The 24184-nt window shown below is 44.6% G+C and overlaps 1 protein-coding gene across 3 annotated transcripts in view; it reads left to right on the forward strand.

The window, feature by feature from the left end:
• Positions 1-1102: 1102 nt before the first annotated feature.
• Positions 1103-24184, forward strand: part of DCLK1 (doublecortin like kinase 1) — a 454917-nt gene continuing 431835 nt past the window's right edge. For all 3 annotated transcript variants that reach the window (XM_088460208.1, XM_088460209.1, XM_088460210.1), the window contains exon 1: positions 1103-1220. The gene's annotated coding sequence lies outside the window, so the exon portion shown is untranslated. The remainder of the gene's footprint in view (positions 1221-24184) is intronic.

Below are 24184 nucleotides of genomic sequence, written 5' to 3' on the forward strand. Positions count from 1 at the left end.
GGGGACTACTACTAGGGGCACTACAAGGGGGGAGACTACTACTAGGGGCACTATAAGGGGGGACTACTACTTGGGGCACTACAAGGGGGGAGACTACTACTAGGGGCACTACAAGGGGGGGACTACTACTAGGGGCACTGCATAGGGGGGGCTACCACTGGGGGTACTGCATCGGGGACCACTACTGGGGGCTCTATATAAAGGGCAATACTGGGGGTACTGCATTGGGGGGACTACAACTGGGGCCACTATTTAAAGGCACTGCATAAGGGGTACCATTATTGGGGGCACTGCATGGGGACACTAAGGGGCACTGCATAGGGGTACCACTAAAGGGGGTACTGCATAGGAGGGACTTCTACTGGGGGCACTATATAAGGGGCTTACTACTGGGGGCACTGAATAGGGGGGCTCACTACTGGGGGCACTACTGCTGGCCTGCATAAGAGTATTAGCAGAGGGACTGATTCATAGTTGTACGCAATACCGAATGTTTACGGAGTGGAGTGATTATCGGTAGATCAGGGCCACTGTCTTGTACTTGCCCCCCAGGCTAAAAGTTGCCAGCTAGCCCCTGGCGGGCCACATCAGGAATGAAAGACAGGCAAGAGATACCAGTGCTCTCCTGCATTACCTATACAATGAATAGCTGCAGCTACATTTCATTCCTTAAAAAGTAGGTGGCAAATAATCTTTTCACCTACTGTAAGGAATGATGAATTGGTCCCTTAGTCGCTTGTATTGTATATGACATTTAATTACACACACAAATAAGAAAAAGTTGCACCTGACCAATATTCTCTCCATAATAAAGAGACTGAGATGTAGTAAAGTAACTCAGGTTAATTACAAAGCAGGTCTGTGCGTTCTGCACAGCTAGGAGCTGCAATGGATAGCACTATGTAAAGGCAGCAGCACATATGTGATGCAGGAGGGAGCAGGCAGGGAAGGGTGGGCTGGGTGGTTGGTGCTGCTGGTATGAGGAGGAGAGAAGCATCTCAGTGAGGGCCGGGCTAATGCAAATCACTGCAATAGCAGCAGAAGGAAAGCAGCTGCAGCCCGGACTCAGCAGCAGCAGCTCAGCCAGTCAGGGGGCCAGGAGGAGACACAACAAAGACACAATACACCCAGAAAGGAGACATTTACTGCCTGCTCCAATTCATTCACTCTGAAATCCAATCGGGAGCATATTGAGAAAGGGGGAATAGCGGCAGAATAAGGTAAGTCAGTCACAGTGTGCAAGTCTGCTGATTGCATTGCCCATTCCTGATATATAAATGTCAGTCTGGTGGCTGCAGAAGCAACCAGAGAGTACAAGATGCTGTAACTTGTATTAGTGTGGTGTGTCCTCTAGGCAGCCGGTGTGAGGGGAGCATGGGAGGTGGGCACAGAGCTGGTGTGTTTCACCTAATTACTTTCCATACACGTATAGTCACTGAGCTGTACTGCAATTCTGCTAGCCCAACAATTTATTGCAGCCAATAGAGGTGCATAGGTGTATATATAGGTATCTGTCTGCCTGCTATATCAAATGGCATCCTGTATGCACTCACAGACCAATATATATATATATATATATATATATATATATAAAACATATTACATTGGTGTTGTATATCTATCAGCAAGTGCATAGTGCATACAGTGCTGGAATATGGTGGTTAGCTGGTGCTGACAGTACATCTTGAATATATCTCCCATCACAGTGACAATGCATACAGGATGCTGGGTTATCATATACAGGCCCCCTCTGATTCCTCAGTGGGTAATTGGCCCTGATGGTTTAGTGATTGTGTGTTGAAAGGCAGAGCAGACAATAGTTCTCTTGATTGGCAGCTTTATATACAGTCTGTGGGGATAGGAGAGTGTGTGAGCCTGTGCTAGAGTCATACTACTAAACTTAAGTATAAAAACTGTAGGATGTCTCCATTGCACAATGATACTGTAGTTTTTCTTTGCAAAAATATGCATGTTGTGGAGAGAAATAGCTTAAATTCCAGAAGCAGCCAGCTCGGCATCCCAGTTCCCCTTGTAGCTGTACAGATTGGGAATCTGAATGTTGGAATAGTGATTACACAAAGAAATACAATTCTGTCACTCATTCTAAAAAATGCTCCAAATGGCATCATCAGCTACTGCTGTATAGGAGTGAGATCACCATTTTATCACTCCGCATCCCAAGTGTTAATGTGAGACTTGTGTGTGAGATCTATTGATTTGTAAGACATTACTGCGTCTGTATGGCACATGCCTGAAATTCTCTGTGCATTGCTGGATTATAGTAGATCAAAGGCTTGGTGGAAAGAAACACCTGAAGTGGGCATGGGCAGAGGGGAGCTGTCTTATTTTTTTCAGCACCTGGCATGGTGGACTGATTGGCTTCAATAGAGATTGATGGGCTTTATCTGTCATACAACCCCTTATTTGTAGTGTGCATTTCAGCTAAACTGCATTTATTACCTAGTCACTAATGTGCCCGGCATCCCCAGTCTGTCTCACACACTGCTCACTGCATTGTCAGCACATTGTATTGAGAAATAATAGGCACAGACTAGGCACTGCACCCTCCTTATATTGGATGCATTGCATTATCAGACACACGTTACATTGTGTTGCCGGATTGCAGCCTGTAATCTGTCACATTTTTATTTCTCTCTTTTGTTACAATTTTATTATTATTATTTTATTTTATTTTTAATCTGCAATAGTTAATCATGGGCGAATCTCAGCATAAACCCTTTCAGCACATTGTTCCTGCCTGGAATAATATATAGGTGCACAGTAGAAAACTGTACATTAATACTGGGCATTTGATTACACTTGACTGTAATTTATTCGGAATAAGGAATCAATGTGTGTTCTGCATCGGAAATCAATGAAAAGTCTTGGTTACAAGTCACAGCTATTGCTTTAGACTCAAAATTCAGTCTTTAAGTATTTTGGTAATCTATAGATCAGTATAGTATAGGGGGACTTTGCAGAATACAGGATATTTTGTTCATTCTGACGAATGTTTTCTGTAATTTTCTGCAGTCATTAGTGTCCAGACTTGTGTGTCTATAACATAGTACTTGTCTCGTCTGGCCAAATTAACTAGGAAAAAGATCTGGCATCTGCATCTAGAATTGAATCAGGATATACTCTATGCTTTCCAGGCCGTCATGTACAAAAGAATATGACACATTGCTGTACAAATCCTAAAATATATGAATGGTTATCCAAATTCTGTTAGAGTTTAGGCCATTGCAGTTCTGTTCCCCTTGGTCTCTCTACATGGAAAGTGCCTCCATCTTTTATATGTCTCTTTACTGGTGTCATTTGCACATCTAAGGCCTCAACGGGGTAATCTAAGATATAAAGAATCACTGGTGCCTAACACAGTAATAGTCAGTAAAAAGAGTCTGGGCAGCTACAGAAAATATAAAGTGACAGATTTTTCTGTAACACTGAGATCCACAGTACTGTGAGATTACTTATACCCCTTTTACACCGGAGCTAAAACCCGGGTTATTGCAGGGTTGGTGTAAAAGGGGTGTAAAAGGGGTGAGGGTTGGATTGCCGGGTCGAGTGACCCAGCAATCCAACCCAGGTAAATAGCAGGGTTTAATACGGGAGTAACCCGTGAAACCCTGCTGTGTGTATGGTGCACTCCGGGTCTTGATGACCTGCAGAGCGCCGCAAGCCGTCCACTTTCACGCCAGAAAAGCCGGGTCTATGCAGACCCGACTGCGGTGTGAGCGGCGCCGACTCGGGAATATCCCGAGTCGGCGCCAGCTAAATTCCGGGTCTGATCCGGATATTAGGAACCCTGTTCCAACTCCGGGTCAGACACGAAATTTTGGTGGAAAAGGGGTATTACTCACAAGTATGTAATTTATACATTGTCGTCCAATACAAAAGTAAATATATTATAGTCCATGAATTTTTTTTATCAAGTTATTCTGTTCTTAAATAGAGCTTGTCACCTTTAGGCTTTGTTACATACAAACGAGGAGAGAAGATTAATAAAGTACAATATATGTGCAGTATGCAAATAGCTTATCTTGACATCCAAGTCAGGCTCTCAGTGTTATGGTCAGTATTGTGATGGCTTCCTTTAGATGGTTACAGGACCTTAAGGGCCGGATTCAATTAGACGCGATAAAGCAAAAACTTAACATTGGTGAAGTTTTTGCACAATTCAGTTGTTTTGGTGCAATATTTTTGCGTCTTTTGTCCATGTGCGCTCCCGTTTTTCACACTATCCTATTACAAAAGCTGCTATGCGGCATTTGCACGTAACTGTTCGTGGAGTAACCTGCGAAAAGAACAACTGAATTTGGGGAAATCTCTCTGTACCTCATAAAAAGACTAACGGATATAGGAAATCAATATAAAAGTGTATTAGCGGCCCTAATAAAAGTATTTGTGGTTCCTAAATTGTGTCAAATGGCTGTTATATGCATTTTTCTGTAACAGTGGAAAAATGATAAAGAGCATTTTATTATGCCAAAATAAATGCTGCAGTTGAATTGGGGGTACATTAAAATGGGTGGGTTTTTTTTGAGTAAAAAAAGTGCACTTTTAAAACACGTCCCATCCATACAGCCCTCCAAAATACCAGACCCACTACTCTAAACCCATTACCAACACTTATTTTTTTTTCAGCCCAAAAACGAAATGTCATTATTGGCCAAATTAAGCTAATTTAAAATATATTTTTGTCTAATTTGTCATTATAACAAAGTTCCGACATTTTTAACCAAAAATAGGGATTTTGTACAACTTTTCACCTGTTCTGAGATGGTGAAAATATTTCACCGGTTTTTGTCTATGGAGAATTCACACGTGCAGAAACCTTGGCAATAGGATTGCACGATGCGCATTTTTGTGCACATGCGAAAACTTTTCGCAAAACCACAGGCTTTTCGCAGCCAATTGAATCCGGCCCTATGAGTGCTCACAGTGACATCGGAAAGAAGCTAAGGCGATTAAAGTGTACTGGATAAATAATAGAAACACAAAATGCTTCCTGTAGATCAAGATGTATTGTATGCTCAATCATTAAATGAATAAGTAAAAAAAATATGCAACATACAGCTGTCCATAAATTTCACATGTACTAAGCTGGAGAGAGATAAAGTGGATGGAGAAAGTACCAACCAATCAGCTCCTAACTGTCATGTTACAGGCTGTGTTTGAAAAAAACAGCTGATTGGTTGGTACTTTATTCTCCTCCACTTTATATCTCTCCAAGACTTAGTACATAGTATAGATTCACTGAAGGCCGATGTATCAGCACAGATCCGCTAGATTGTGCTTAGTGTTGGACAGCTTTAGGTGTCTTTATGTTAGATGCATGGGCACTTGTTTGTAAGTGCAACATTTTTAAACAGTGCTACATACATAAAACTAATAAAAATAGTTTTCAAATATGTAAAATCTCATTATATCACTTGCCTGCATTTGTGGGATCTTCATCTCATGAACGTCCCCCCTGCCGCTGCATCTTAACTGGTAGATCATAATGGTGTAAATAGAAGCACCACAAATTCTCCTCAGCTAACTTATATGTCCATGTGTAGACAACTTTGACTTATGGTGTACTTGTCTGAGGAGCTGACCATTCACAAATAGCACAGGGAAGTGATGCGAGTCTCTTGTGAAACTGGTGTAGAAAGATTGTCATGTCAGATGCACTTTTGTATGAAACAAATTCATGTATCCAACATGTTCCTGCCAGAGTTATAATGCTGCTGATCATGAACACTTAATGATGCCACAAGCGCCTGGTTTCTACACAAAGCCTTAATCTACCATACCCCTGGCACTGCTGTGGCAGTCCCATTTTCCAGCCTGTACCCCAGATGTGACCTTATATATTTGCATGATAATGAACGCGTCAATGTCTATTAGCTTTAACTCTTCAGTTGTATGCATTATAAAAAGCATTACTCAATGTATTGGCCTCTGTAACTACTAACTGTGCATAGTGATGTCATTATATGTTTGTCAATAATTATTATGAAGTGAAGTTATCACTTAAGTTTTCATTGACAACAACTTGCCCCCTGATACAGATGATTTCAGGGACATATGCAGCTTTATGTATTTGTCCACTAACTTAACTTAGTGCCTCCATCAGTAGCGGCTCTAGGCCCGGGCAAGCCATGGTATCCCGCAGGTGCTGAAAACGCCCACCCTCCCTCCCAGCACTATAGTGATTATGTAACTTCAGGGGGAGGGTGCGGAGGAGGGAAGGGGGGGCAACACAGGACGGTGCTGGGCGCAGCAAAGCCTAGCGCCGACCCTGGCCTCCATGACTTCCTATAGTACTTTTCTTAAGGGGGGGCATTATCCCTTGTACAGTACAAGCTACATTAAATTATTCATAATGGTTTTTTTTAAGTTATACTGTTCGGTATTTGTTTAATTACATTTTTGATTATTGTAGAACTCCTGCTTTTGACATGTTGGTTTGAATAGCTTTGAATATGATTTTGATATCTATTGGTTTTAGCAGAAGGTACATTAGGTTGGGGAAGCGTACTTGGAGTATTGGAAGACCTAGAGGCCATGAATAAATGTATAACCAATATAAAATATTTTACAGTCACTGTTATATTGTCCCTATATTTGGAAACCTCATCTCTGCATTAAAGCCAAAACACGGTGGTAGAAAAGGGAATGGGATTGAAATACCGACGGCTCAACAGCCACCGGTTCAAATCCCGACAGTGGAAGACTGACAGTAGGAGATCACGACGACCAGTGGTAAGTATCCTAAACCTCCCCTCTCCCCCCCTAACCCTCCCTTAGGGGTGCCTAACCCTAACCTTCCCCCTTAGTGCCTAACCCTAACCGCCCCCCAGGGGTGACTAAACCCAACCCCCACCTTCCCGCAGCCTAAACCTAATCCCCCCTTCATGCTGCCTAAACTTAACCCTAACTACCCCCTAGTGGCCCCTAACTCCCCCTTCCTCTATCCTAACCCTAACTATCCCTGGGGGATGCCCAACCCTAAGTCCCCCCCCCCCCCCCGGGGGTCCCTAAACCTATCCCCCCCATCCCCAGGCTAAATGTTATAGTTACCCGGCACACGATGATCGGGATGGTGGGGGTCGGGATTAAGGTAGGCGTCGGTTTTTCAACGCCTATCTTAAGTCCCGTGTCTGGCAGGTAGTGTCGGGATTTAGACCGGCGACATTACGTCCGCCGGTCTATTAACTACATCCCGTAGAAAAGACGTAACTGATTTAGTTCAGGTGGCCAGTGTAATGACCATGACACTCTTTTCTTGTTTCATATATTTCTATTACTTTACTTTTAATTTAGGTTTGTTTTGTTACATTGTTTTTGTTTCATTTCCCTTAATCTTGCTCTGTGTCATACTAAATTCTTATACTGTGTGAGTCAACACCACGAGTCCCAAGGCTGTTCCATGACTGTCCTTTCTGTAATAAAGAACTTTGTTACATTATCTTCAATTTTCAACCCTTCAATTGTTCTGTACAAATCATCTTGTTTTCAAAAAATGTATTTATAATGCTTCTCCCCCTCTGTTCTGAAAACTGCCTATTAAAGGGGACACACACTTGTGCACTTTTTATCAGATATCTAGGGGTTAACATAATGGACAAAGAAACAAAGAAGAAAGTATTCCAAATTGGGGCACTCTTGGGGTAAAGTACTTAGAATAATTCTAACTTAGTTTATGTATATTAAACTTTTTCTCCCCTCACTAAAGGGCAAAATAGTGAAAACGTGATGAGTGAAAAGAGGAAAAAGTGAACAAAAATGTGACACACTCCTATTTACGGTCTTTATTGATAATAATCAAATCTAATTATGGAGCATGTTAGTGTGGCAAATTAGTATTACAAGCATTGTAGCCAGAGGCATGCAATTCCCATGACTGCTTGTCCTGATAGACATCTCTAGCTATATGTCAGAATTTGCATGTGTGATTTCAGTATAGGTAAATAACTAAATATGTGTTATATATATTTGATGAGTCAGCAGGAAAACAGAATTTGATGGATTCTATTTCATAAACATAAGGTTCAAATATGGCTCCACAGAGATAAAGGTTATTCCTCCAAGACAGGGGCATATTAACGTCCGACGGGCCCCGTGTGCTGCTCTGAGCAGCGGGCTAGCCTTGCCCCTCCACATCCTTCCTGCTGCCGGCAAACGGGACCCCCCCCCTCCTCTGTGGTGCAGTGATAGTGGGGAAGATGCACAGATATACAGGGCCAGAGTCTTTGCTTTCACACGTGGGAGGGGGGACCGACTTGCTGACACCAGGTAGGTATACTCTGGATGCAGGGTATGCAATGCAGGGGCCCGAGTACACCACTCTCCCTGCACACATTGTAAATACTTCTATGCCTCAAGAAATGCACATGCATACAATAACTCAGGGTCCTTTGAGGACAATTACATATCTATAATGGGTGCAGGATGTGCACTCATATACTGTATAGTTATACTTGTCTCTCAGCAGTCTTCAGAGTTTTGCTTCTGTCGGTGGCCCTGCAAAAATCCCAGGGAAAATGGCGCTGCGGTTATTTTTCCTGTGATTTGCGCATGCACAGTAGAGATTCCCCGGGAATAAGGCACAGGCGCCATTTTCCCGGAGACCTGTGCATGCGCAGTAGATTCTGGCACCAAGCTAGAGTTTACTGTGCTGCCAGAGAGGAGGGGTCCCACACAGAGTCTGTACATGGGCCTTCCCCTCTTATTGAGGATAAATAAGTTCTCTTTTTCTCAATATTGTCTAAATGAGATTTCTAAGTAAGACACATTTGTAGGGGAGGCGTGCACATCACTAGATGTGACTGCAACTGTGTGTGCACATGGCTTGCTACTAGCCAACATCCTCAGCGCGCTCTTCCAGCTGTCCTATGCTAGGTGAATAAGATACTGGACCAAACAGGCAGTCTTATGTCTAGCTCTGTATAGGACGCATTTGTGTAAACACTCTCTTACTAAACTGGAACAGTTCCACTGCACCAGTGTGCAGTGCGAACGGCGCCGATCCGGGAATAACCTTGATCAGTGCCGCAGTGGAAAAGGGGTATGTCCTGAGTCTGACCCATTTTGGAACTGTGGGCCTGATTCAGAGCCGGACGTTCAGAAAAATGGGCCGGCCATTTAAATTGAGCGCTCGCTCTTTGCGGTCTGTTGACGCCTCTATGTCTGAGCGAGCGAACGAAACATGCGCTCGCTATTTTGTAAAGATGCCCCCTCACCGTTCGCATCATACGTCATCTCCGCTATTTATTAGATTAATCGAGTACATCGAAAGGCGTCTGAACTGCTCGCAGTGCTTGTGGTTGGATTTTCCTACCGCAATCATGTGAACAGTTCAGGCTAAGAGACAACCAAGTGACGTGGCCGATGACGCTGCTTTGTTAATTATGCACACCCTTAAAACGCCCCTTTTGACCGTTTGGCACGCCTGCGTTCGGATCTCCACTCCCCGTTTTCAAGCACCTTCCCCTGTTACCACCCACAAACGCCTCATCCTGTCACTCAAATTATCGCTATTTTGCAAGCGCACAATTTCCGACCGCACTGACTGGTTGGCGCATGCGCATTACGACCTATACGCATGCGCAGATGTGTGAACATCGCTCGGAGCGAACGAGCGGCTCTGAATCAGGCCCACAGTACAGAAAAGCTGCATCATCTCTAAATTCTGCCCACTTGTCAGCTAATGTGTGCTCCAAAGATCTGAATCAGGCCCTGTGTTCCAAATCTCGGATCAGACCCTGTACTTAGGTGGAAAAGCAGTATCACATACAGTAATAGGGTAAGCCAGAGGTTCTTAAACGTGGTCTTCAAGGCTCCCCAACAGTTCAGGTTTTAGCAATATCCATGGTTGAGCACAGGTCTTGATAAGTATCTCAGTCAATTTGATTTAACCACCTGTGCTCAACCATGGTTATCTCTAAAACCTGCACTGTTTGGGAGCCTTGAGGACCGCATTTGGGAACCTCTGGGATTTATCTATAAATTAGCTTCTGCTCCTGAGTTCTTTGCAAATTATACACATGACATGATATTGTTCAGGCAGAGAGCAACAGAATTGCATGGACGGCAGCTGCTCCTGTTTGACATATTTTATAGGCACTTATATTTCTGTTATGACTGTAGGAGCATAAGTGTTGGGGTGCATATGCATGCCTAAAGCTGGGTACACACTTTTTTCGATTGCAAGCTGATCGGGTAAAACTGTCCTGATCAGCCGTGCAGTCTGTCCCCATTGTGACCCCTTGTCAGCTGCCTGTGAGCCATGTACACAGTGTGTTCGGGCTTCTATGAGATCGGGAGGTAGAACCCATAAATATTAAACAGTACATAAGATGCGACCAACCGATCCCGACAGTTGCAGGAGCGTTAAAAGCCGTTTATCAGCTAACGCTCCTGCATCGGGACAGCGTACACACCTATACAATCCAATGGCCGTTCTCTCGATATTGGATGAATGGCCCGATGATTGTATAGGTGTGTACCCAGCTTAGCTTAAATGACTGTTAGAATACAATTATTTATTTAATTGTATAAATGGAACACTGGTTTGGAGTCACAGGCTCTGGGCCTGATTCAGACCCGCTCGCGAGCACTGAGCGCTCGCAAGCGGGTCGATGGTGCCCTAGTGCGCATGCGCACGACGGAGGGAGCTCCGTCGTGCGCATGCACGAGACCCGCATAGCGACGGCCAGCCGTCGCTATGGGTCTCGCACCAAAGGGGGCGTGCTGTCGATAGTGAGTGACAGCACGCCCCCTTTGGTGGGCGTGCCGGGGGCGTTACTGCCCAGACGGAGGCGTTCCCATGGGAACGCCTACCGTCTGGGTCCGGCCCCACTGACATCACTAGTGATGTCAGTGGGAGTCCTTTTGGCTCTGATAGAGCCAAAAGCACTCATGGGCTTGTGGCAGCGAGACCCTACCGCAGGGTCTCGTCGCAAGCCCGATGGTCGCGATGGTCTTGACCATCGCGACCATCTTTTTGGCCGCTCGCATAAGCTGTGGGTGGTCACCCACAGCTATGCGAGCAGCCAGGAGGCCGCTCCAATTTTAGGTAGGAGGGCCTTGATTCAGAGCGAGTGCTCTTGTCAGAGCGTCCGGCTCTGAATCAGGCCCTCTGTGCGTTCCAGTTGGCAACAGTTATATGCGCCGGTTTTATGCCAGTCATGCATTACATATACTTATGCATGTTTTTAATATGCACTTAATATTTAGCAGCAACAAAACAGGCCCCCATCACGTGCAGAAAACAAAGATTCTGCTTAAATAGACTCATAAAAATGTGATATATACCCAGGGTTTCCGATATTCTGGCTGCCCCTTCCGGGAGGGAGTAGCCAGATTGGCATTGCAGGGGGCGTGGCCAGAATAGGGGACGTGGCCAGCCAGGGTTGTAGGCTGAGCAATTTCTGTCATTGCCAAACATAATATTACAACATATAAAATGTTTTCGCTATTTACAGACAGTATATTGATAATCTTTAAGAAATTAATATAAAAAGATTCAACATCAGTAAAACAGCATCAGGCATAAAGTAAACAAAACAAAAATTTGTAAAATAAATAAACTAGTTCACTTCTAGGAGCAGACTGGGTGAGTTTCGTGGCACCTGGCTGCTTTCTAAAGCAGTAAGAAATAATTGGCACAGGTGGATTGGGCTACTTTGCCCCGTATAGAAGGAGAAGCTGTTTATTTCCTTGCCTATGACAGCAGGGCTTGGTGGGCGGGCCTGTAATCACTTGCTTTACGTCATGTAATATACTCATTATTGCTTTATGTTTTATTCATACTTCTGCTCTTGCTTGTCAGTTAACCCCCGCAGAGGATGGGCACTAGTAATGTGAGCACTATGGAGCACAGCACAGGAAGCCAGCTGAAGCTAATCTATATGTCATATATGGTACAATCTCAGCCAGCCAGGTCAGGGGGTTCAGGCTCAGCCCTCCTGAGTGTGATGAATGGATTTGTGGGGCAGTGATAAGGGGGGTGCATGGGCTAACCTGCATTACACCATGGGTGTTCTTTGTTTTTGTAGGATGTGGATGAGGGGGGATAATCCTGTGTGAAGAGGTCTACACGGGTAATGGGTGATTGGGGCAGATGCAGGTTGGGAGGATACTTTCTATGCTTGGTTACATTGGAGGGATGTACTTACTATTGTGACATCTGCTAAAGGGCAGGAGTGGGTGGGGGTGTAACAATTTCCGGGCTGTTTCTATGGCTCCACAGGGTGGGGTGGGAGAGATTTGTGATATTTGGGGGAGTGAGTTTGACCTTTCTGTGGTAATGAGTTGCGTGTCTATTTGCTAGAGGTTTTGGGGTCTGTTCGAGGGTGGGTTAAACATTTTTGGGGCCACTAGACTGCCAAGCATGTTGAAACCAACAGCTTACACACAGGTGTAGTGATGTACTAATCCCGCCTACTTTGCCATTGGTTCCGCCTACAGTTGACTTGGTGACGCCCATGTGAAGCCACTTCTACAAATTTTTCCAGGCACACTTTTAGTTCCCAATCCGTCCCATAGTGTTCACTAAGGGCATCGGACCTAGAAAGGGACACTTCTGTGTGCAAATGCCTGAAAAGGGACCTTATATTAAGAGTGGCTGTAGTTGGACACATAAAGGGAATGAGGAGCAGAGATGGGTATTGCAGAGACTGGATAGTTAGAAGGTAGGCTTGGCTAAATAAATGAGTTTTGAGAGCTTTTTTGAAGGTTGAGAGACTGGCACTTTCGGACATGCCGGGCTGCCCCCAAGTTCTACCCTAACTGTGAATAGATGCTGGGCGCTGTAACATTATTTTTCCCACCAGTGGTGTTTGTTGCACCCAGCTGGTTGTTTTAGCGGGGCACCCCCAAAAGGGCAGGGCGCATTCTGCCTTTTTAAAAATGTGCAGGGCGCTGCGTTCCGCTAATACAGCCTAGCGAGAACGCTAGCCTCTGGTGACAAGGGTTCTGTAGTGTGACACACAGTGGAAGGAAAATAAAGCAAAATTACATAGTGCTGTACATGGGTGATCCAACAGAACAGTAACAGACAAGTTTACAACTTTACAAATATACTTAATTATAATCTGAAGATTATGTAAATATGCATAGACCACAGAGGGAAAGCATGCCATGCTCACAAGACCTTATATTAAGAGTGGCTGTAGTTGGACACATAAAGGGAATGAGGAGCAGAGATGGGTATTGCAGAGACTGGATAGTTAGAAGGTAGGCTTGGCTAAATAAATGAGTTTTGAGAGCTTTTTTGAAGGTTGAGAGACTGGGTGAGTGCCTGATAGAGCATGGAAGTGCATGCCAGAGGATAGGAGCAGCACAGAAGAAATCCTGGAGTCCATCATGGGAGGTGAGGATCAGGGAGGAGAGATGGCAGTCGTTGGCAGAGCAATGTGGTCGAGAGGAAGAGTGTGTGAAATTTAGGCTGGAGATGTAGGGAGGGAAGGGGTGGTTGAGGGCTTTAAAGGAAAGTGAGAGGAGCTATAATTTGATTCTGAGGGAGACAGAGAGTCAGGTGAACAAAAAAGAGCAGCAGAGGTGGAGCGGTGGGAGAAGAAAATGAGAATGAAGGAGGCGACACAGATAGGTTGGTCAGTGAGGAGTAAATTACAGTAATCCAGATGAGAAATGATAAGGGCATGGATGAGGGTTTTATTGACTACCAGGGTAAGAAAGAGGCAGATCCTGCTAATATTACAGTGATGGAACTGGCAGGATTGGGAGAGGTCCTGGACTTGGAGAGAGAAGGCAGTATGACACCTAGACATTGAACTTAAGAAAGAGGGAAAAGGGGGGTTTTATCACCTGAGCAGAAGAGGGGGAAAGAAAGGAGGCATTGGCTGGAGAAAATGTTTTCAGTTTTTGAGAGGTTGAGTTTAAGAAAGCGGTGGGACAACGAAGAGGTGATGGGAGAGGACAGGAGGGTAGAGGTCCTGGGAGCCCTTGACTTGCTAATAATACTGCCTTTCCAGGATCATATGCGTCTTTATTCTGCTTTATATGTATTCAAGTTCTGCTATCAGGCCTTTACTATATTTGCCCTACGTTATAACGACACCATTCCAACCCTTTCCGACTTTCCAGACATAAGTGGCAGAATCATGCATATCTGCATGGGCCAGATTGCATCCGGCCACTTTTCTAGGAATTAGCAATTTACTATATGCAAACTGGCCTAATACTCGCTCAAAATCAGCCAATTACTGTAAACTACCTTTTCCTTATCGTATTGAACAAAGTGAATCAATTTAAGGTCCACAAAAAGGTTTGTGGAACCAACATTTGACCATCAGGCTTTGGTAGCAGTGATGTATAGTAGCCTGCAGTCTCTTAATTACCATGGTCTGAATATCATTGAAGCGTTTGCACTGTCCAGTCAAGAATAGGAATGCCCACATAATTCTGACACATTGTGGGGTTACTTGTATTAGGGCCACAGCCAAAGCTGACACACAACGGGTACCAAGCACTAGAGTGGTTGAGAGTAGGTAAGATTAATACAGTATTCTGTTTCCCTTTACGGAGACGGTGTTTCAGGGGGCCACCAATTCCTGGCCTGTGTGCAGCGTCACACTAGAGCGCTGGTGCCCAGAGGAAATTTTGCTCCTCTGCCTCATGATCTCCATGAGTCCTCATTTGATGCTACATACACACGAGCATGGTGATATTGTTTTATTTCACATTATTTTATTGTAGCTACGTTTTGTTATAAATAACACTTAATTTTAAAGCCATATACAGGACTAGGGGTGCTAATTGTTGGTAGTCCTGAGTGCCAGCAGGAAACACAAAAACATACATTCAATAACAGTATGCACTATCCTACACTCCAGCTTTAGGTGATACTATTATGTTTGTGTTGGGATTAATGTTGGTGTTGTACTGACAATGGAAGCATACACGATCAGCCTTATTATTATTAAAACCACCTGCCTAATATTGTGCCGGTTCCCCTCGTGCCACCAAAATAGTGACTTGTCGAGGCAAGGTCTTCTGTGGTATCTGGCGCCAAGACATTAGCAGCAGATTCTTTAAGTCCTGTAAATTGCGAGGTGGGGTCTCCATAGCTCGGATATGTTTTTCCAGCACACAGATGCTCGATCAGATTAAAATCTGGGGAATTTAGAGGCCAAGTCAACATCTTGAACTCTGTCATGTTCCTCAACCGATTCCTGAACAATTTTTACAGTGTGACAAGGCGCATTATACTGCAGAAAGAGGCCACTGCCATCAGGTAATCCCATTGCCATGAAGGGGTATACTTGGTCTTTAACAATGTAGCAGCATGTATAGAGGACTTTACATCTATGTTAGTTACTGTACAATGAAAGCAGCCAGTGGGCGGCATGCACTACATCTGCTCCTTTTTGCATGCATATCAGCATTTATTAACACTGTATGCATGAATATTTTACGCTTGTGACAGCTCTTCTGAGCTGTCCCTTGCAATATTATGACTTTCGTTTTTCTTTTGACCCGGGAGTCCTACTGCGCATGTGCAGCCTATGTTTGGAAGAACCCCAAAGACTTCTAAAGGCATTGCCTATCAGGCACAAGGGGAGCTTCATACATATGGGGATTGCAGCAAACCTTTGAAAACGGCAGTTCTTATCCTGCCGTGACCAGGAATGTCAGATTTCAGGGCATTTATTACTAAATTCATAACTAGGCCCCATAGTACAGTATGTAAGTAGCTTTTCTGCTTAAAAACCTTCCAAAATACAGACATATCAGTTTTATTGTTTAACACATTTTTACTTAATGTTTACTCTGAGTTATGTACATATATTGTTTCAATGCTGTAATAAGTAAGTTTTTTATCAATAAGCCAGAATTTGAATCCATACTGTCTATTTGCTGGATCATTAAGATACATATAATTTCAATTTTGTTTCAGTATTTATCTATCTCTTATTAATTTTATGAAATATAGGATATAGAATATTGCTCTGTGTATAACATTGGTTGTATTCCCATGAACACTATCTATAAGTAGAGATGAGCGTGTTTTGGTTTTGGACATAAATCATTGTTGTGATTTGTTTTTGGTTTGGTCAATACCACCTGGTTTTGGTTTTCTTTACAAAATTGAAGAACACAGCTAGAATCATGTAACATGGACCTGCATAAAAAGGTGCATAAGGAAGCTCTTTATTAGAGTGTTAAGAAAATGGCCTGAAATATGACAAATAAAATGGCTGTAATCTTATTGTGGTTTTGTTCTTATCTCCTGGTCACGCTCCCTGTCCGGGATTCCGGCCCCCTAAACTTTTTATGTTCCCTATCATGGCCTTAGTGAGAACGCAAGTTTGACATAGTTGCTGTAGAACTAAAATTATTTAATGGAGCAATGGCCCATTCCTCCTGGCAGACCTGGATCATCCATTCGGCAAGTTTGACTTCTGCACTGGGACCATTGTGATCTGAAGGGCCTGGATTTCTGTAACTCATGTTTATGTGTAATATTTTGACAAACTGAGGATGGGAAGGTGGCCCAAACCAGTATTTTGTATGGCGGCTTAATAGAGATGGGGGCCTATGTACAGTCTTCTTGTGGGCCTCCTCCTCTCACGCTGGTGGTGCAGGTGAGAAGACCATTCTCAGGTCTCTGGAAACATGACCCCTGTGCCATGTTCCCAGTGATTTTTCTACTGTGCCTGCGCACCATGCTATTTTCCCAGTCATTTGTGCAGCTTCGCCGTGGGACTCCAGAAATGTGAGTAAAATACATGGGTGTGCGGTGTGAGCCCCCGCCGAGGGGTTACACCAAAGTGCCGACTCCTCCTCAGTGACAGGAGCCGGGTGCTGCACTGTAGCATTATGTGCAGTACTCGACTCCTGACACAGTGAGGAGCCGGCACTTCACACAGAGTGATCCCGGGGGCAGTCCTCTCCTCCGGAACCCCCGAAGTGACTAAAATGGGGGTTCGGGCAGCAAGGCCACGCACCCTACCTGTGAGGTCACGCCCCCACCCCTGAGACCATGCCCCCTTATTTGCTTTGCCACGCGCACCAGGTGTCACCGCGAGGAGGGACGCCACTGCCTGGATCCAGGGGCCGTCTGCACTGCACTCCCTGCACTCGTTATAGATACACTACTGGACCCATGAGGTTTTAATAAGACAGTCCAGACTGTTCAGAGATATGTACGATGCCCAGTCTTCTAGAATATGAATCCTCTCATAGTGCCTACCAATTTGCCTCACTTTATATTCATATAAAGTTTATAAAGCCTTTGAGATTTCCATTAACCCAAATCTCTTAAGATAGTAGCAGTGCCCTTAATGATAGCCCTTTTAGCAATCTTCCTTGTAATGTTGCTAGAAATATTAGCGATAGCAATTTCCCTAGGACCCAGGGGGGTGCTGTGCAACCCCAATTTTCTACATAGGCTAAACCTTGGTTCCTTCCCTTATTTTCCTCTATAACCTGTTTAGCAGCGATGGAGGCTTTCAAAATCGGCAATGACCACACTACCCAACACTTCCAAGAACCATCATTACCAGAATGTCTCCTATATCTACTAAACATGCCATGCTGGTGCATCCTGGGGCACGTGGACTATTTCCTATACTATTTTAACATTACTCTTTGCATTGTTTCCCCAAAGCCTGTGCTCTGTGCATTTTACTGTAATAAACAAACTTCTCAGTAAAAATCCATTTAGCAGGGTTGCTGTGAAAAGCAGATTGATCAGTGCAGAGTTTCAGGTTAGGGGTATTCTCATTATAATAAACTTTTTACTCTTTAATTTCCGGATAGTTGTGTTTAGATGGGCCATTTCTCTCAGTATGTATTCATGCAGATTATTGTAGTACAAAACTCATTGGCAGACGTGCCATCTGGTACAATCATTTACCTTAGGGGCTCTAGAAAATCACTTATAAAATAAAATGAAAAGGCGTCCTCTGTTGAATCTCAAGAATTGAACGTCTGATGTAGTGTATATGTAAATATGTTTGATGTAACCCTACACAACCTTACACGTTTCATGCTTCAGTAGAGCTGTTGTATACGCCTGTCTTGTGTACTTATTTTCTCTCTGTCTGCTTAAAATTCATAACGTTCACAATATTCCCAAAACCTGGGAATTGTCCATATGGTACTTTTCTAATTAAACCTGATCCTTGCTGACTGCCATCAGGGAACATAATAAAATCTTGGCTAAGATGTAAAGTGTTCATTACATTATTTCTTTCACACCAATGGATAGTATAGTATATCATTCATTTACAATGCACTGACAGTAAAGGGGGGTATCCACTAGACGATAAAGTTGAACGATTGAACGATAATGACAAAATCGTTCGATAATCGTTCAAACATCGTTTGAACATCGTTTGCAAATCGTGCAGTAATTGTTTCTAACGATGTACGATGCGCGCTCCCGCTGGTCGTTTGATCGTCTCCTCCATCGACTGAACATGCAGGTCAATTTCACTTGATTGCTTACAAATCGTTTACACATCGTTTACACATCGTTTACACATCGTTCATGCTGAACGATCAAACGATGAACCACTGTCTGCCCACTATAGCTGAAAGCTCTCAATTACAGATTAAAACAACATAGTTTATTGTTAGATCTTTTGCAAATCGTTTGCAGATCTTTTGCAAATCGTTTGCAAATCTTTTGCAAATCCTTTGCAAATCTTTTGCAAATCCTTTGCAAATTGTTCAGAGTGGAAGATCATATTTCAAGGGAAACTTCAAGGGAAAATCGTTAAGAGGTTGGACAGGGATAAAATCGTCTAGTGGATGCCCCCCATAAGAACGTAACTTTGTACTTAAATTAATGTCATGTATCAAACCACTTGATATCTTTGAAAAATTACATTTTATACTGATTACAATACACCTACAGTATGTGATTATAACCGTCACCCACACAAAGTGGAGGCAGCCATTTTGTAAGGGAATCAGAATTTGTTACGTAATAGGTTGCATTTTCTTCAATCTTAGTTCAGCCCACAAAATGGCTACTTCCTTTTTTTATTGTTGACATAGATACATAAGACATGACATAACTCATTATTATGTGTGCTGGATAACATATCTGTCTACTTTAGTCAGAGGGTAGTAATACAGAAAAAAAATAAAATTATATAGTTGTTGATGCTTCATGGTTCCATAATAATCTGAACTATGCTTAGACTGCAGCATACTTGCCTACTTTAGAAAAAGCATTTCAGGGAGATTGTGAAAGCAACACCTATGAGTGCAGCGGTAAAGTGGGCGTGTACTGCTACATCTGAGAGGCGTGTCATGTATTAACATCTCATCGGCCGGAGCGGGGGAGTGATAACTCCCCCCTCTGGAGATTCCTGCCTGAGAACACAGCGCATCAGCCTAGTGCTGATGCGCTGTGTCTCAGTCCCGGCCATCTCCACTGAGCATGCGCGGGATCTCGCAAGTATCGCAAGATCCCACGTGCAGCCCTGGAGCCGGCAGCCCTCACAGCAGGGACAGCGTTGTCTCTGCTGTGGGGATAGGGCATCGCCAAGCTGTAGCTGCTTATAGCGACAGCTGCAGCGGGCGGAACGGTCAGGCAAAATGACCGTTCATACATAGCCTAGGCTATCGGCGCCGATATCTTGTAGATAGCGCCCCTGTCATTTACTGCCCAACCCCCCAATCAAACATGGGGGAGAAGCGGTATCAGCGCACATAACGTGCGCTGATGCTGCTTCGGCGCTTCATATATCTCCCCCCATTGTGCCTTATTACCAATGCAGGGAAATGATACTATCGATCCCATTTGAATGTATAGATCTCTGATTGTTTTTTTTTTCCCAAGTATATGACCGCTTTATAATGGGGGTAAGGTGCAATTAGGGAGATAGCTAGTATCTTCAGGGAGTCAGGGAGATTGCTGCTATTTCAGGAAGTCTCCCTGACAATCGGGTGGAGTTGGCAAGTATGGACTGCAGTGACTGACAGAAAATTACAGGGTTTATGCCACATAAATTGTTTGATAAATCCATACTGTGCTTGCTTCAGAGCAGTGTAAGGAGCATTGCTGTAAAGTGATGATTGTTGCAGAGTGAGGGACCATTGTTAACTCAAGTTAGATAACATCAAGGAGTGTGTGTGCCTGGCCCCAGCCTTTTTGATGTATATCATGCAGTCATGTTATAAAAATATGTTTAATCTTTATATGAATAACTTCTTTTTCCTTTCATCTGAAAAAGCAGTTGTAATCTTATTTGCCATAGTAAAACAAATTATTTTAGATATAATTTTATAGGGGCTTGTCTTTGAATACTACACGTAGGATTTTAAGATATTCACTATGAGAGAAGTCTTAAGGTGCCTACACACTCAGCGATGTGCTCACGATCCGGCATTGTGTCCGATTTCCCCTTGAATTCTCCCCAGCAGCACCCGGGAGTCGTGGGCAGGATTTGGTGTTAAAGACTGTCCAATGGGACAAACGATCTGTTCCAGTGCATCATGACTGAGATTGTCAGATCTGCCCTACAGCGCATCGGCATCGTGAGTGGACACTCACCATTTGGGTATAATTTACACGATTTGTTGTCACGATGCGTTGGAATCGGGCATATTGTGTAAAATATCGCTAAGTGTGTAGGCACCTTTAGGGTTATATTTACTAAAGTGAGATTTTTTAGACGTGGAAATGTTGGCCATAGCAACCAGTCACATTCTACTTAACATTTAAGTAGCACCTTTTAGAAGATAATAGCTAGAATCTGATTGGTTGCTATGGGCAACATCTCCACTTCTATAAACTCTCACTTTAGTAAATATACCCCTTAGATTTATGGGCCCCATGTGCAGTTAAGGGCAAATCCAGCAACATTTTGGGGGGAGAGTAAAAAACAAAACAAAAAAATATTGTGGAATTAGGTACTCCCGCCCATCACTTAATCTGTCTACACATTTTAAATTAGTTGCACAAAGTATTGTAGGCTCTACACAGGGGCATATCTATAATGGGCACACACTGCACACCCTGCACCCATTTATTCAATACTTACTTCTCCGGAGTTCCGCGGTGGCGATAGCATTGCTGTACATATCGCCTGGAAAATCACTGCGGCCATTTTCCCAGCGTTTTGCACATGCGCAGTAGGGAAATCACCGGGAAAACGAATGCCGTGCCATTTCCCCTGGTGACCTGTGTATGCCCAGTAGACTAGTGCCCAGTCTACTGCTGCGCTCAGTGCGCTGCCGGCCGCCGGGTAAAGAGGAGTGAGCCGTCTCCTTCTAATACGCCCCTGGTTCTGTAAAATTTATAAATCATCTTCTATCTATGTCAGAGGTTCCCAAACTCGGTCCTCAAGGAACCCTAAAGTTGGCCACACATCTAAAGATTATCCGTCCAACCATCCAACTAGTTGATTGGTTGGAATGAAAATCTGGTAAGGTTTGAAAGCACCAGACAATCTGCAATTTGCTCCCAAATGCCGGAAAATGGACAAAAACTGTTGTTTGAACAAATTGTTTAGATGAAACATTTAACAAACTTGTCTGACGACCATTTTCATCTGTTTTCTGGCATTTAGAAGCAAATTGCTGATCATCATTCACTCCCATTCCTTACCAGATTTTCATTCCAACCAATCAACTAGTTGGCTGGTTGGACAGATAGGCCCTCATTCAGAGCCACTCGCTAGCGGCAGTACGCTCGTTCCGAGCGATGTTCGCACATCTGCGCATGCGTACGGTTTTTAGTACGCATGCGCGAACCAGTCAGTGCGGCCGAAAATCGTTGGTACGCAATATAGCGAGGGCCTGCTATTTTGAGTGACAGAATGAGGCGTATGTGGGTGGTAACAGGGGAAGGTGCTTGAAAACGGGGAGTGGAGATCCGAACGCAGGCGTGCTTAAAGGTCAAAATGGGCGTTTTAAGGGAGCGCATAATTAATACAGCAGCGTCATTGACCACGTCACTTGGTTTTTTTTAACTCAGAACTGCTCGCAAAATAGCGGTTGAAAACACCAACCACAAGAATAGCGAGCAGTTCATACGCTGTACGATGTACTCGATTAATCTAATAAATAGCGGACATGACGTATGGTGCGTGCGGCCAGGGGGCGTTTTTATCAAATAAACGAGCGTATGTTTTGCTCGCTCGTTCAGACTTAGAGGTGGGAACAGACTGCAATTTGCGAACGGATCATTTGAATAGCCACCCCTTGTTTTTGAACGAACGACCACAAATAGCGAACGGCTCTGAATCAGGCCCATAGTCTTTAGATGTGTGGCCAGCTTTACAGTCCAGGTTTTAAGGATATACATGCTTGACCACAGGTGACTTAATTAGTACCTCAGTCAATTTGATTTAACTACCTGTGCTTAACCATGAACTGTTGGGGAGCCTTGAGGACCGTGTTTGGGAACCTCTGATCTATATATCTATATAAATGAGAATGTCTGTTTGTTTGTCTAATTGTAATTTGTCTAATTGTAATAAACTCTGCAACCACTGTACAGGTTGTGATGTGTATTTCACCATTGTGTAGGTAATTTTTCCAGGCAGGTTTTAGGCTAAGGATCATCGCGATCAGTCGTCATGGGGCTGTGGGCGGGGCTCTGTGGGGAGTGTTCCCATGCACTACTCTCAGCAAGTGTGAATTATGTCCAGCCCTATGCTCCAAAGAGGAGCTTTTGCTGTGAGCAGTGAGAGGAGTTTAGAGCCTGCAGTAAAGATGGCAGCTGCTACCTGAGGAGACCCATTACACAAGCACTGACCGTACCTGCTGTTCAGGGACCCGTTATATGTGCGGTGATTGGTGGAGCTCCCTGTCATCTGGTTAGGCTGCAGCACTATCCTCAGTGCCAAGAATATAGGAGGCAGTCACTGAAGAGAACATAGGGGCTGGCTCAGTACAAGTCCCTAGAGGTGGTGCCTGCGCAGGAGGCGTGGCTTAGTACCAATGAGCCGGCTGCCTAGGAAGAGACAGATCACCGACTTCCACCCGACCAGAGCCAGGTACTGCAGCTAGTACAGTGTTCGCAAATACGCGCTATAGCGCGTATTTTTACTCACAAATGAGGACTAGGGACTCACTTTATCAAAATGGGAGGGTCCCCGGGGGACGCGATCCGCTGCCGGCCAATCCTGTGGCTCCTGGTTAAATGATTGATGTATACGCTGGCCCAGCTGCAGGGAGGACCAGAACAGGGGGTGGAGCCAACAGCAGCTCATCCGTGAGGACTGCCCCGGCGCGTAGACTGTCACTGTGTCCCTGACCTCCGGAGTGAAGACTGCGGCCGGGCCCCCTGGAGCGAAGACTGCGGCCGGTAACAAGAAGGCGCCGTGGACCAGACAAGACACTGCGCGACGTGTGTCTGCACACCCTGGGACAGGTGAGTGTATAGCGGGTAGCGCCGCGGTAGTGAAGCAGCGGGTGGGGGCTGGTTAGGTGCGGTGGGGGTTTGGCTACAATGCGCAGCGTTGGCGGTTCTGGAAATATTTCAAACAGGGTCTGGTGGTGCTGACGCTCCTCCTACTGCTTGAAGGCGGAGATCAGGCTCACATTGAGGAGCAGAAGCCAGCAGCAGGCTGGACGGAGACATAGTGACAATATGACAATAGTGCTGTGAATGAGGATGGAGAGTACTGCAGCGCGCCTGGCCCCAGCAGTCCTCAACTTTCTGTCTCTAATCCCCGCTTCCTCTCCACATCTAATACACAGTGGCACCCACCCAGCCCCTTCTCCTGACCAGGCTTACTCCTGTGGTCCCTAGTCTCCCTCCTTCTGTACGTTGGCTCCCTCCACATCTAATACCTGGCACCAAGTCCCTTCTCCTGCTCCCCACGTCCTACCCCCTGTCTCCGGCTCCCCACCTCCTATGCCCTGTCCCCAGTTCCCCACATCCTACGCCCTGTCCCCGGCTCCCCAACTCCTACGCCCTGTTCCCGGGTCTCCACCTCCTGCTCCCTGTCCCCAACTCTGCCTCCCACACAAGAAGACGAGGAGCAATTAGGACATGCAGCATGAGTGCAGCCGCCCCCATACAGCTCACACAGAAAAAAAATACAGAACAGTACACAGCTAGAAGCAGAGAATTCTTTGAACATTTTTGTACAAAGGTAAGAGTAGAAAATCTTTTTTGGTATATTTTTAAAATGTATTTACATTTTATTGGTTTGTGGTTTTTCATAAAATGATGCAGAAACTACAGTTTCTACATCAT

The sequence above is a fragment of the Taudactylus pleione genome, unplaced genomic scaffold (assembly GCF_031769625.1).
Source record: "Taudactylus pleione unplaced genomic scaffold, aTauple2 ptg000043l, whole genome shotgun sequence".
NCBI lineage: Eukaryota > Metazoa > Chordata > Amphibia > Anura > Myobatrachidae > Taudactylus > Taudactylus pleione.